The sequence below is a fragment of the Vigna umbellata genome, chromosome 3 (assembly GCF_029865625.1).
Source record: "Vigna umbellata cultivar VRB3 chromosome 3, Vumbellata_1.0, whole genome shotgun sequence".
NCBI classification, from domain to species: domain Eukaryota; kingdom Viridiplantae; phylum Streptophyta; class Magnoliopsida; order Fabales; family Fabaceae; genus Vigna; species Vigna umbellata.
This window is the reverse complement of record NC_142167.1, coordinates 26,333,029-26,344,675: the sequence shown is the minus strand read 5'-3', so window position 1 is coordinate 26,344,675 and position 11,647 is coordinate 26,333,029.

Here is an 11,647-nt window from a genome sequence, read left to right as displayed (position 1 = left end):
ATAATAAATGCTTGGTCAACATATATAAAAATATAGCCATTGTAACATTTAACACAAGCATTAACAGAATTTCAAAATTGTAACAGACTTAGTCGAATGCAAGTTGCATATAATCGACTATGTAACAAAGTTAAACATAGTTTTGAAAAACTTCTTCTTTGAAAAACCTCACAACACACTTTTAACAAGTTTGTGCAAAGCCACGAGTTTTAATCGATTCACCCCATAATGAAGTTGAATTAAAACTGTTGTTTTGCCACACAATAAAAAGTTCAATATAAGTGCTTCTGGTTTTCATTATGTAAAACATCATACATGCATTCACCAATAAAATCAATTATATAGCACAGTGAAATGCAATGTATCAACACAATCATGTTCTCCATGCTTTAAACAAATTTATACATTGATTAAAACATGTAGCATGTAAGCAATAGAATATGTAACACATAAACATCTCATGTATTATCAATTATGTTGTCATCATAAAAAACCATAAGCTCTGAGATTGTAGGTTCAGCTAAACCAGTGCTCTTCCTAACAACAATCTCAACAAGTTTAAAATAAAATTACCAATTACTAATATATTTTAAAGAACTTATATGGTTTTTATAATTAGGTAAAAAGTACTATTATTCATAGTTTATAGAATGAATCGGAGGTAATACTACCTTTTCTTTCCTGTATCTTTGTATGGAAAATGTGTTTTTCTTTGATAAATATGTTTAAAGGTTAGTGTATTATCTATTAAGAATATTTAATGAAACTGAAATTTTATTATAGTTGGATTGAAATATTTTTAGTTAACATTTTCCTCTTGAATATGTGTATCATTATTCTGATATTAAATAAGGACAAAACTAAAAGAAAACATTAATAATAATGCACAAGATATCTTCTTATTTTTTAAATCTTTAAATTTCTTTTTGAACACTTGAGACGGAGTTTGAATTTCTAATACAAAGGAGGCATCATCAATATCTTTCATTTCAAAATTTTTGGATAGAAATCTTTAGGGTTGGTGATAAATTATAAGATTTTCTATATTAGTTGTACTTAAACCTGACATAGAATATTTGAATAGTGATATTTTTGTAATAAATTAGAAGACTTTCTATATTGATTAGACTTAAAATGGATATAGAAAGTATGAGGGTGACATTTTTCTAATATATTAGAAGACTTTTTATTCTGGTTTATCATTATAACGTGCATAGTATGCGCTTAACCCTTTTTGCGATTTCCTCGCTATTGTGTTCTCCAAACTCTCTTCCTCTTAATCTTCTCCAAATTCTCTAAAGAAATGCTAGCATACAAAACTCAATTATAACATAGAGATATAGCATATATAAAACAATCAACAATATGTAATCAATAAAGAGATAACAGTATTCTAACTCATGGAATTTTTTAACCCCTGTTAACCACAGTCAATTGTCCCAAATTCATAATCAACTTCATTGCTTTTTATTAGAGTTGAATCTCCAGTATTGTTTATCCAGAAGCAATGTTCCTACAAAAACCTTTCAAGATCCTTTCCAGATCAAGCATTTTAGAATCATTGTAATACAAGAATTGTTACAGGTAATTAATGAATATGCATGTGTAAATGTATGAATGTAACAATAATCAAGAATACATTCAACTTCATACATAACACAATTGATTATAATCAGATTAAGTCATGATTATGGTACTGATTTATGACAAACAAAATATCCGATTTCATTAATATTGATCTGTAATTACAATCAGATAACCAAAACATAATATGGCATAAGAAGCCAACTACAAACTAACACGAAATTATAAACAAGCAAATTTTAAATTTTCTTCTTATTCTTCTTCAAGTAGGTATTAAGGAGCATGCCAGTATTACTTTCTTTAGCCACATCCTCCTCTTCACTTTCATCCTTATTCATTCCAGCATTTTCATTAGGTGTACTTCCCTCTTCACCTGACCCATCTTCATTATCATCCTCATTAGGACTGTTCAACTTGAGATGCTCTTTTATTTCCAAGACATCATCTCTTGTAGCTTGACACATAATTTTGAGAGCTTTAATTTCCCTCAGAACAGTCCTTTTAAATTTAGAATGAGCTCTATACGGAATAAAAGGCTGCCCTACAACATCTTCATCTTCAGCAACTTCACTTTTGAACTGCCAACCCTCAGGTGTGTGCTGCATGCCCATCATGTGTAAAGCAACTTTGTTAATCAGGGTAGTACGACTATAAGATTCACTTGATTCACCAATACAATTAACACCGAAGTGGACAAGAATCTTGGATATACACACACAGTATGGCAGCTTTGCAGATTCAAGTCTTGTTACTTTCAACATGTTATCAGAGATGATAGCAGGCCAATTGATAACAGTTGAAAAATTTGACATAAAAAACAACTTCTATGCCTTAGAAACTAGCTTGGAATCATGCTTTTTGCTTATGTTTTAGAAATAAGAGAGTTGGATAGGTTTTATGTTTGGTTTTCCTTGTTTTTCCAGGTTTTAAGATGAATTGAATGAAAGAAGTGAAGTAGTCAGAAGTTGGATTCAGAAAAGGAAGAAAAAGTGCATAAAAGAAGAGCCTCAAGTACCGCTCAACGCCACTTTTACCGCTGAGCGACACTTTGAAGATCTGCAGTCACTGTTGAGGGGCAAAACTGCAGCTGAGAGTCAAATAAAGAATCGCACTCACCGTTGAGCGGTAATAACCGCACTCACCGCTGAGCGGTAATTACCACTGACCACCATTTTAATGGGCCTTGGGCCATTTTTCTGTAATCTTTAGGAACCTATATAATTAAGGTTTTAGTCGACCTAGGGTTAGTATCTTTGGCCAGAACGAATCAAAATCACACTTTCTTCACCCCTTGGAGGAGGATTTTGGATGCTCAAGCTCCACTCTTCAAATTCTAGGGTTCTATCTTTCATTCTTTCATTATTTTTCATCTAGTTTCACCATGATTATGGTGAACTAAACCTTCATTATTGTTGGGGAATCAATGTAATCCTCTAAAACTCTCATGTATTGAATTAGTTCTTTAATTCATATGTTTTCTTTCATTAATTGTTAGGGTTTTTCTTCTATACTCTATGCATGCTTTGTTTAACTCATTCAATTGCATGATAATTGATTTTATTTGTATGGACACATATAGATAAATCTAGACATGAAGAAAATCTCCCAATAGTAATATTGCCTAAACATAGGGATAGGAGGATTGGTTGCCTTTAAGCTTCTGTGCGAATGTAATGCATGAATAATTGCTAGGGAGACAAGAAATTGTAAACTATTGATTATGAGTAGGCTTTCTTCACCGAGACATCGAGGTTAAGGTAAATTAGAAAGTGACATTAACATTAATGAAGAAGATGAATTCATGAATACATGAGAGTGGATAGGATGAATTGAAAACCTTAACAACATCATCATTCCATATATTTCAATCACATTTTGCTTCTTTTGATCCAATTGATCAATACATGCATTCATATTTAATTTTGAGTATATGCATTTAAACCTACAAGAATACGTTCACAAGTCTAATTTAATCAACAAATTACATGATTGTTTAGGTCGTGAGTCCTTGGGGAACGATACTTGGTCTTAATATTTTATTATTACTTGATACGACTTGGTTACACTTGCCGAGGGTTAACAAGTTTTTGGCGCCGTTGCCGAGGACTCGTGGTTTAACTATTCTATTTGTGTGATTATTGATTAACTTTGACTTGATTTTTATCTTTTTATCATTTTGTTTATCTTTCTATCTTTCTGTTTTTATTTTTCATTTTTTTATCTTTTATCTTTTTAGTTTATCTTTTCTATCTTTTTGTGCTAACAATTGTTTCTAGGGTTATGTGTTCTTGTGTATGTAGGATACAATTAGGACTAGGAGCAAGAAAACTTCGGAACCTCTTCTTGAAGGATTGGATAAAGTAGAAGGAGAAGGAGGATCCGAACTTCTAGAGAACTATTTCCTTCTTCGGAAACACTTCTACAACCCTCACCACAAAGATCTAACCAGAGCACTGAAGAGATGGCCGAAGAGAACAATGTTAGACGTACTCTGGCGGATTACACCAATGTTGTTGGCCCTCATCACTTTAATAGAAATGCTAAATACGAGGGTCAATGCTACAAACATTGAGGTGAAACCGGCGTTGATACAATTGGTAAAGAGCAACCAATTTAATGGGTGTTAACCCTCGACAAGTGTAACTAAATCGTATCAAGTAATAAAAATGGTAAGACCAAGTATCATTTTCCCAAAGGACTCACGGCCTAGACAGGTATGTGATTTCTTGATTATCTACGACTTGTAAAACTAATTCTTTGAGATTTTAAATGCAAATTACTAAAAAGTAAATATGAATGCATGTATTGATCTATGGAAAAGAAGAAGCAAAACACATAATTTGAGTTATATGAATGATTATGTTGTTGGGGTTTATCAATTTCATCCTATCAACTCTCATGTATTCAAGAATTCATCTTTCTTCATTAATGTTAATGCCACTTTCTAATTTACCTTAAACCCGATGTCTCCACGAAGAAAGCCTAATCCTAATCACTAGTTTACAATGTCTTGTCTCCCTAGCAATTATTCATGCATTACATAGCATAAAATCTTAAAGGCAACCAACCATCATATTCCTATGTCTAGGAAATACTACTATTGGGAGAGATTCCCCTCGTATGTGTCCATATCGACAAAATCAATAATCATGCAATTGAATGAGTTAAACAAAGCATGCATAAAGCAAAGAGGAAAAACCCTAACAATTAATGAAACAAAGCATATATATTAAAGAACCAATTCAATACATGAGAGTTTCAAAGAAGTACATTGATTCCCCAACAACAATAAAGGTTTAGTTCACCATATTCATGGTGAAACTAGATGAAAATAATGAAAGAATGAAAGATAAAACCCTAGAATTTGAAGAGTGGAGCTTGAGCATCCAAAATCCTCCTCCAAGGGGTGAAAAAGTGTGTTTCTGCTTCGTTCTAGCCAAAGATACAAACCCTAGGACGTCCAAATCCTTAAATAGACTAGAAAAATAACAGAAAACGGGTCCAAGCCCAAAATAGATCAGAAAATAGGTCAAAACCCGCGTCGCCAGCGCTCAACGCTAGGTGCGACACTCAGTAGATGAACCTGACCGATCGGTTTCACTGTTGACCGATCGGTCTCACATTGTTGACCGTTCAGTTTTGTCTATCTGTCCTCCAGCCGTTCAACCATCAGTTACGCTGTTCGAAAGTTGTCTTGCTCATGCTGGTCGACCTAGTCTCCAACCGTTCGGCCTCAGTTGCACCACCTTCAGACCGTTTGGTCTCTTTTATGAACCGTTCGGTTTTTGTTATTTCCTCCATCTGACCGTTCGATCTGCGTTCTTGACCATTTGGTTTGGATTCTCCCGCATCCTACCGTTCGGTCCTGTTCTGTTTCTGTCCTTTCTAGGTTCCAACTCCTTGTTACTTCAACTTCTTCATCCAATTCATCCAAATTTCTGTCAAAATAAGGAAAACCAAGCATAAAACCCATCCAACTCTCTTATTTCCAAAACTTAAACAAAAGCATGATTCCAAGCTAGTTTCTAAGTCATAAAAGGGTGCTTTTAATATCAAAATTAAGTATAAAAATAACGGTTTTTCAACCGTTAACAATGGGCTATCTCATGAAAGTCCATATGAACATCTAACCACATTCAACGAGATTTGCAACATTGTAAAGATCAATGGTGTGTTGGATGAAGCAATAAAGCTTAGTTTGTTTCCTTTCTCATTGGGAGGCAATGCTAAGTTATGGTTGAATTCCTTTCCAAAAGGTAGCTTTGTTGAATGGAAAGCCTTGGTTTCAAAGTTCCTAAACAAGTACTTCCCACAATCTAAAATCAACAAAGGGATGTAAGAGATTTCTTCTTTTAGATAAGGCATGGAGGAGACGCTAGGTCAAGCATGGGATAGATACAAGAGCTTGTTGAGAAAGACGCCCACTCATGGCTTTGACGAAGCAACAACAGTCATTCTTTTCCTTGGAGGTAATATTAAATGCAAGACTCTAGAGGAAGCCACTGAATTGATTGACAACATGGCTACTAATGACAACGAGATGCATAATGAGAGAGGAGCTCCAATTCAACTGAAGGGAGTTCTGCAATTGCAATCTCAAGACGCCTTGCTTGCACAAAATAATATCATCACTCAACAGTTAGAAGAAGTGACAAATAAGCTTTCTTTATTACCTCAAGAGATATATAATATTTCGATGGCTCAAAGGCAGCAGAAACAATGGCAGCCACAACCTACTCCATATGAGAAAACCACAAAATTGGAGGATAATTTCCAGCAATTCATGAAAATGAGCGTCTCTTATTGTAAGAATGTAGAGGCTGCATTTAACAGTATGAAGATGCACATTGGGCAAATGGTCAACAAGATGGAAGGTTGTGAGAAAGATGAAAAGAGTAATTTGAGGGAAGAATGTAAAACCATTGTTACAAGAAGTGGTAAAGTGTTAGAGGAAAGAAAAATAGAGAGAAAAGAGAGAGAAAATGAGAATGGGAAAGAAACACTTGAGTGGAAAGATAGGGTTGAGAAAGGAAAAAAGAGAGAAGAGGAAGATGAGAGAAAAAAAGAAAATGAGTTAAAAAAGACTTATTCAAGGAAGGAGAAAGAAAAACAGCTGGAGCGGTTTGTGGAGATGTTTAAAAAATTGAAGATTACCATTCCTTTCTCTGAAGCATTGCAATAGATGCCATCCTATGAAAAAATTTTGAAGGAACTCCTTACAAAGAAAAGAAAATACATTGAGAAGGAGACCGTTGAAGTGTAAGATAATTGTAGTGCAATCATACAACAATTACCTCCTAAGTTTAAAGATCTAGGGAGCTTCACTATTCCATGCACCATAGGAGAGTTGAAAGTTGGAAGGATGTTGATTGATTTGGGAGCTAGCATTAATTTAATGTTGCTTTCTATGTCCAAAAGAATTGAGGGTTTGGAACTCAAACCCACTAGAATGGCACTTCAATTGGCGGACAGGTCTCTTAAATATCGGTATGGGGTAGTTGAAGATGTGCTGGTAAAGGTTGACAAAATTGTATTCCCAGTGGATTTTGTTATAATGGAGATGGAGGAGAATGAAGACGTGCCTCTCATTCTTGGGAGACCATTTATGAAGATTGCTAGAGTTTTAATTGATGTGGAGAATGGTAAGCTTAAAGTGAGAGTTCAAGATGAAGAAGTGAATTTTGATGTATTCAAAGCCATGACACATCCTAAAGATGATAAAGCATGTTTTCAACTTGATATACTTGATGAAGTTTGTATGGTGCAAGAAAGGATGGTACGTTATTCTTCTCCATTAGAGAAAACTCTTATTGATGCTTGTGAAGACTTGAATGAAGAAGAGAAATTAACTGATGAATGTATGACGAATTTGGAGACATTGAAGGAGATTCCAATGGAGGATGCTAAGTTTGAGACAATTGATACCAAAGAAGAAGTCAAAGCAAATAAGTTAGAATTAAAGATGTTACCATCACATTTGAAGTATGTTTTTTTAGAACAAAGCCAATTCTTTGCTTCCTGAAAAAGAAGAAAAGTTGATAGAAATATTGAAAGCCAACAAAGAAGCTATTGGGTGGTCACTCTCAGATCTCAAAGGTATAAGTCCAACTTATTGCATGCACATGATCTCTATGGAAGATGACTATAGGTCGAGTGCTCAACCACAGAGAAGGCTAAATCCCGTCATGAAGGAGGTGGTTAGAAAAGAAGTATTGAAGCTCTTGGAAGCTGGCATTATTTATCCAATCTCTGACAGTGAATGGGTGAGTCCAGTATAGGTAGTTCCAAAGAAAGGTGGGATGACAGTAATTTATAATGAGAAGAATGAGCTTATTCCTACTCGGACTGTTACTGGATGATGAATGTGCATTGATTATAGGAAGTTGAATAAATCCACTAGGAAGGATCATTTTCCTCTTCCTTTCATGGACCAGATGTTGGAGAGATTGGCAGGTCAGACTTTTTATTGCTTTTTGGATGGATATTCTGGATACAACAAAATTGTGGTAGATCCAAAAGACCAAGAGAAGACGACATTCATATGTCCTTTTGGTGTCTTTGCCTACAGAAAGATGCCATTTGGGTTATGTAATGCCCCAGCCACGTTTCAAAGGTGTATGCAGGCATTTTTGCATATCTCATAGAGAAGTGCATTGAAGTCTTTATGGATGATTTTTCAGTTTTTGGAGATTCTTTCCAAAGGTGTTTGGCGAATCTGGATATTGTCCTCAAAAGATGTGTTCAAACGAATCTTGTGCTTAACTGGGAGAAATGTCATTTCATGGTAATCTTTTGAGGCGATCTGTGACCAATGAAGAAGTTGAAGGAATTCTCTGGCACTGTCATGACTCACCCTATGGAGGACATTTCAATGGAGAAAGAACAGCAGCAAAAGTTCTCCAGCCAGGTTTTTATTGGCCTACTTTATTTAAAGATGCTCATAATCATGCCAGGAATTGTGACAGGTGTTAAAGAACTGGAACTATTTCAAGACGTCATGAGATGCCATTACAAGGCATTTTAGAGGTTGAAGTCTTTGATTGCTGGGGCATTGATTTTGTAGGACCATTTCCACCATCTTTCAACAATGAATACATACTGGTCGCAGTGGATTATGTGAGTAAATGGGTGGAAGCATTGGGGTTTCCCAAAAATGATGCCAGCACTGTGAATAAATTTCTAAAGAGGAAGATCTTCTCACGCTTTGGAACTCCAAGAGTACTTATTAGTGATGGAGGATCTCATTTTTGTAATTATCAGCTAGCAAAAGTACTCAAACATTATGGTGTGAGACATAAGGTAGCTGCACCTTATCATCCACAGACCAATGGGCAAGTTGAGGTGTCTAACAAAGAGATCAAGAGGATTTTAGAGAAAACAGTTGTTGTATCAAGAAAGGACTGGTCATAGAAACTGGATGATGCTCTCTGGGCATACATGACTGCAATGAAGACATCTATGGGTTTATCACCTTATCAGCTAGTCTATGGGAAAGCATGTCATTTGCCAGTGGAGATGGAGCATAAAGATTTGTGGGCTCTTAAATTTTTGAATTTTGATCCTTTTGAAACTCAAAACAAGCATAGAAGACAGATGCTGGAGCTTGAAGAGATGCGGTTGCATGCATATGATTGATCCAGGAGCTACAAAGAAAAGGTAAAATTCTATCATGACAGGAAGTTGATAAAAAAAGTCTTTAATCCAGGGCAGTAGGTGCTATTGTTCAATTCAAGATTAAAACTTTTTCCTGGAAAGTTGAAGTCAAAATGGTCAGGACCATTCATAGTGAAAAATGTGCGTCCACATGGAGCAATTGAATTGGTTGATCCATCTGCTAGTGATCAACAAAGAAGCTTGGTAGTGAATGGTCAACGTCTCAAGCATTATCTAGGAGGAGAAGTAGAGCGGTTGTCCACAGTGATGAAGTTGGTTGATCCTTGAACTTTATCGGGTCAAACTAGTGACGTTAAAAGAGCGCTTGCTGGGAGACAACCCAATGATTTAAGAACTTTTATTTTTCGTTTGGTGATGTAATTATGAACTTTTGGTATTTTTGGTTTTAGTTATAAACTTGTTACAAGGTTTACATCTACTGAAGGATGTTAGGTTGAAGAGTATCTACTGAAGGATACTATGTTCGTTTACACCTACAAATGGGTGTTGGTAAGAAAAGATTTGCACTTACTGATGGGTGCTAGAGGATTTTGGGTCAGGCTCGTGACGTTAAACAAGCGCTTACTAGGAGACAGCCTAGTATTCTAAACTCTGTTGAACTTATTTGCTTCAATTTTTAGAATAGGGTTGTGATGTACTCAGTTTGAAACTTTATCTGCTATGATGGTTTGCTTGTGACTTATGCATGATAAGTATTGCTTGATGATGCTTGGATATTTATTGATGTTGAGATTGTGCACATTATATGCTGATATATAGGTGGTTGTTCACGAGTTATGTGAATAAATGCATGATGTTGTGATTGTGATTATGATGCTAAGCAAGATGTGTATGTGGAATGTTGAATGAGCCTATATGTGAGGTTTTGAACTCTAGAGTTTTTGTGAATGAATGCTATTACATTGAGAGCATGAATGACTTTTCCCAGGTTTCTATGATTGAATCACTTGCTTGTATGTGTCATATGATCAAGGCCATTTGTCGTTACCCTTTATTAGCCAAATGATTTTAGCCCAATAAAAGAGAGCACAATGTGTTCTATCCTTTGAACCCTTAGCTTTGAACATGATAGAAAACCCTTTTTGAAAAGCTTTACCTTGAGTTTAGTTGAAGATATCTTGTGGTATTGATAAATGTTCAAGTTTGGGGTTATTGGGTGGTTTAAAAAGGGGAATATGAAAAGCATTGAGCTAAGCATGTGAAAAGTAAAATAAAAAGGAAAGAAAAGAAAGAAAAAGAAAGGCTAAATGCAAAAGAAAGTTGGGAAGAAGGACGAATGATTGTGTGTAGATGATTCACTTAACTCAAGGATTTTGTGATCCAGAAAAACCAATTTTCTTGTTAGCTCAGCCACATTATAAGCCATAGAAAAGTCCTTGTGATGATACTTTCTTGTGAATGTGTTTGATTATGGTTAAATGAAAGACAAAGTTAATTCATGTGACATTGTGATAATAGAGTGAAGGAGTGACCTCTTATGCACTTGTGTGTTTGAGTGAAACACTTTATCTAGTGAGGAAAGATTCAATGAACACATAAGTACATTGATGACAAATTTAGGAACACCGAAAAATGGCACCAAAAACTTGTTTAACCCTCGGCAAGTGTGACCGAATCATATCAAGTAATAAACTCGGTAAGACCAAGTATCGTTCTCCCAAGGACTCACGGCCTAGTTAGTTATATGATTTGTTGATTATTTAAGACTTGTGAACAAATTCTTGTGGTTTCAAATGCAAAAGACAATAATTAAATATGTATGCATGACTTTGATCAATGGAAAAGAGGAAAACAAACACGGAATGAATTATATGGATGAGTATGTTGTTGGAGAAATCAATTTCATCTTATCCACTCTCATATATTTTAGGAATTCATCATTCTTTTCATCAATGTTAATGTCACTCTCTAAATTACCTTGCGAAAAAAGCCTATCCTTAATTACGAGTTCATACAATTCCTAGCATCCCTAATAATTAATTCTGAAGCACAGAAGCTTAAAGGCAACCAACCTCATATCCCTATGTCTAGGCGATATTACTTTTGGGAGAAATTCCCCGAATCTAGATTTTACCGTATGTGTCCATATCACTAAAATCAATAATCATGACATCGAATGAGTTAAACAATGCATGCTTTGAGCAAAAAGGAAAAACCGTAACTAATGATGAAAGAAAGCATGTATCTCAAATAAGATGTTTAAACACAAATTCCATATATGAGAGTTTCACAAGATTACATTGATTCCCCAACAACAAGAAGAGTTTAGTTCACCATATTCATGGTGAAACTAGATGAACAATAATGAAATAATGAAAGATAGAACCCTAGAAAGATGAGTAGGTAGCCTTAACATCCAAGATCTTCCTCCAAGGGGTGGAAAGGTGTG